Source organism: Neophocaena asiaeorientalis, unplaced genomic scaffold (genome assembly GCF_003031525.2).
Source record: "Neophocaena asiaeorientalis asiaeorientalis breed wild unplaced genomic scaffold, Neophocaena_asiaeorientalis_V1.1 scaffold190, whole genome shotgun sequence".
In the NCBI taxonomy this organism is placed as follows: domain Eukaryota; kingdom Metazoa; phylum Chordata; class Mammalia; order Artiodactyla; family Phocoenidae; genus Neophocaena; species Neophocaena asiaeorientalis.
The window spans coordinates 6,710,314-6,714,525 of record NW_020175017.1 but is presented as its reverse complement, the minus strand read 5'-3'; positions in this window follow the sequence as shown (position 1 = coordinate 6,714,525).

Below are 4,212 nucleotides of genomic sequence, written 5' to 3'. Positions count from 1 at the left end.
TCTGATACTAAAATATGTATGCTGTATATTTAACATAACTATGTTTAGTGAAGCTGCACTTTTTTAGATGATTATTTAATGACAGCTTGAGTATCCCCAAGATAGGAACTTCATCTTTAATATATGTTTATATTTTTTAATTGCTTATGAGCTATAATTAACTGAAAGGAAAAAATTTCTTCTACTGAACAAGTTTTTTGTTTGGTTGTTTAACAAGATCTATCCTGAATTGTGGTTGATTGATCCCAAAAATATAACATTTTGCTTTGTAACGTGGACCTGAAGAAATTTTTTAAAACAGTGCTTCACAAAAATTGTATTGTATTTTTAAAAATTCCATCTGCTTGTCAAGTTCTCATTTAATTTAGAACCAATCCCAGGTCATTCCCTTAGAGTTTCCATCAAGTCTGTTTCCAGCTTCCCTCAGTCCATGGTCCATGTGAACCAATTGTAAAGACCATCTGTGGCTGACGGTGTGTTTCCATTGCTTGTTTTCTTTACCAGCTTTTCCCATTAAATCAAGGCAGTTCACAAAAACTAGCTTGATATATATTCCTGGATGGCTATGGCATCAGGAGCTGCACATTTCTTTGGATATGTAATTGGAATTCAGTTCTTGCCTTAGGCAATGGAGCAGGCGTGTGTTTGGGTGGTTTGTGGTATGAGAAAGAAATGGATGTAGAGCACAGGGAACTCTGCTCAATACTCTGTAACAACCAAATTGGGAAAAGAATTTGAAAAAGAATAGATACGTGTATATGTATAACTGAAATAACGGAATCACTTTGTTGTACAACTGAAACTAACACAACACTGTTAATCAACTATACTCCAATATAAAATTAAAAGTTTAAAAAAATAAAGTTAACTTCGAGAAAAAAAAAAGACTGGATAGGACCACCGGAGGGAAAAAAAAGAAATGGATGGCTACACATTGGATTTTAGTTACTTCTTTGGCTTTGGCTACTTTTAAAAAAAGAAAGAAGGAACAAAAAAACAAACCTTTTTTCCTTAAGCAAAAGGATTGGGCTGTAAAACAAATTTAGAGGGGGGAAATCAAAGAAATAATATGTATGCCTAAAGTTAGACATTCTATTTCTTACATATTATTAAAATGACTATTAAAAGTGATGAACTTTGTGAAACCTCAGATGCCAGAAGCCAGGGGGTTATACAATACAATTGGCAGGTCACGTCTTCTGAATTTAGTCCTCTGGTTTCTTCTATAGTAAAAATAAAATAAAAGCCACCCAGGTTTCAGGAATTATCATCTTAATCATTTCTTTTATAGAACCACTAGGAAAAGTACATGAATATCTCTTTTTATCACGTACACTCATTTTCATTGACATTTTCTATTATGCAAATCCTAGAGAAGCCAAATCCTAGAGATTTTCTATTATTCCAGTCCTAGTAGGTTCCTGATTCCCCCATCAGCTGATTGGTCACAAGAACATTCCCAAAGGGCAGGCAGCATAGAGGAGAAACTGCTAGCGTCTAAAAGTGAATCGACATGCTTGCTGTGAATGGAGGTGGAAGCAGCTGGGCAAAGGGAGGAGAAAGTGAGAGTGAGTGCCTGTGTCAGCTTGGTGATCATCCATCTCCAACCAGCCCTGGCTTCTACCAGCTGGAGGTTGGTAAAGGACAGGCCAGTGGGAGGGAGTGGGTTTTATCACCTCTGGAGCAGCACACGGGGACCTATAGAGGAGAAAGGGTGGTTTTGTTCAGATGCCAATTAAGGGACCCAAAGGCCTGCAGCATTTCAAAAGTCCTTGTAGGGAACAGAGACTAATTTCTAGGAATCCTCTGTGATTTGTTTTTTAGCAGCATCTCAGTGACTAGCGGAGTGTGATTTCATCTTGTCTAAGTTGTAATTTGTTTCCAAACCGCTTAACCATGGTAACTGGGGGCACGGACACTCTTTGCAAGTTGCATTTTTTGAAAAAGATAACTCACCCTAGCAAAGAACATAGATTGAAAACCAGTTAAAAGCCAGTGAGAACACATGGGTCTTAAATCGAGGATGGAACAAAGGGAAGGTGGGGACATATCCCCTAATGTCAACAGGGAGAAAGCCGCACGTGCATAATGGCCATGGGAGCGACCACCCAAGGGGATCCGAGCCACTTCCGTTGACAGACAGAGACCTGGAGCCAGAGGCCACGCCAGCCACCCAGAGTCCTGCTCAGGAGGGAGCTGAGGTGTCCGGAATTGTCTTATTCCTGTTCCATGCCCCACGTTTACCCACAGCCAGTTTTCTTTCTCCAAATATAACCCAAAGGCAGGAGGTAGGCACTCCGGCAGCTGTGGTCAGCAGCCACGCTCCTGGTGGTCTAGAGGCCGTTAATTCAAGTGAGCACTAACTAGAGTCAGTTGAATCACACAAATATATAACCCCTCCTGTTCCCTACTGAAAGGCTGCCCACACAGTCAGCTTTATTATCATGCAAGGCCCCCAGGAGGCAGAAATATTGTGAAAGTTGTAATCCACAAATATACAGTGGTCTATGTCATGAGCACCAGGCACTGAGCTAGTGCTGAGGCTGATCTGGGCAAGCAGAAGGCCTAGTGTAGGAGAAGCAACCTGATTTTTCTTTCCAACATGCACCAGATTTGGGGGTTAGAGAGACGGGACCAGACCTGGGTTTGAAGTCTGGCTCTCCCAGTAAGACCTGAGTGACCCAGATCAAGTAAAATTTCTTGAAGCTTCCGTTTCCTCATCAGTAAAATGGAAGTGACAATTTCTTTGTGTGTTGTGATGACAGATACTTTGTGTGAAGCGCCCAGCACAGTGCTTACCCACAGTTAGTAGGTGCTCAGTTAATAGTGGCAGTCGTTGCTGTGATGATAATACATCTTGGGGAGGTGAGATACACGTGGAGAGGCTGGGTTTTAACCTCATATAGCCAATGGGAGCAGTCCTATAAGTTTAGGATCATCAGTCACAGAACTGAAGTGGACTTTATCTAGTTCACAGAAGAAGAAACTGAGGCACAGAGAGAGACTGAGTGACTTGCCCAGTGTCTCACAGAGTCTGGCTTGGAGCCCAGATTTTCCTCATCTAGGGTTCTTTCTGCTTCAGCGCATCCTGCATTACTAGTCCCTGAAGTAGCTTTTCTTCCTAACAGGAAAAAACTACCTATAGAAGAGATTTCCTTAAGCTCCGCAGCACTACCCAGACCCTCCAGTTTCAGATTTTTGGCCTCAGGCCTACTTGCTGCTATGGCTTTCACATCTCCGCTGGAGCTGCAAAGGCTCTCATTGCACTTAATGGAAAGATAGAGGCTTAGCCTCCCAAAGTCCTAATGTTGTCATTCCTGGGTTGTCAATGCTGAGGCATTCTATAGCTGCCTCAGGTGTTTTTCCCCCAGTCTCTTTGCTTCATTCTTCCCAGTGTGTGAATCCCTGAAGTAGCATTTGAGTCCTCTCAATTCAGCCAGAGCATCTTGTAGTAAAAATTCACTCTCTTCAGCACATGTGAAACACCATGTAAGAGAATCAGAAACAAATGCATTTGCCGGGAGAGGACCAGAAACAGGGCAAATGTTGACTGCTTTAAGAAAGCAAAGGGAAGTGCATTAAGAGTTTTAAAAAGGGAGTGGGCGTAGAATTCTTCTCCTACTGGGAAAAACAGAGGAGAGAATGGTGCTTCACAACAAGGCTACGTCTCTCACATCAGGCCCTTGGATTTCCCTGTGGGCCTGCGAACGAACATGGTGGGAAGACAAAGTTGTGTGTTGGACTCTGCAGGTCCTGCCTTCCTCATCTCTGGCGGCCTTACAGAGGTGGGACAATCCTCACTCTGCAGAGAGGAGTGAGCTAGCCCCCAAAGTCCTCAAAACCCAGGCCACCCCACCCCAAGCTGTATGTCCTCCTGCCTTCTTTTCTAAGCTCCTTTAGGTCTTACAGTCAACACCATCTGCTTTTCCTCTTAATTGCTTTCTGAACATTTCAGATGTGCTCATTTCATCTTCTTAATTTGATGGTCAGCCTCTTCAGGACAGGCACTGTATTTTCTTCTGTATTTTCTAAAGAAATACTTGATTTTTTTGATCGACGTAAGAATACATTGCTAACTATGAGACAACTGGACTTTTTAGGTTTAAAAACATTTCATTAGAAGGAACGTGTTTCTTCTTTGCCAAAGGTGTATCTAATCAGATAATAATCTGAGTCAGGATTAACTTCCCACCCAACCAAAGCGATATAAAA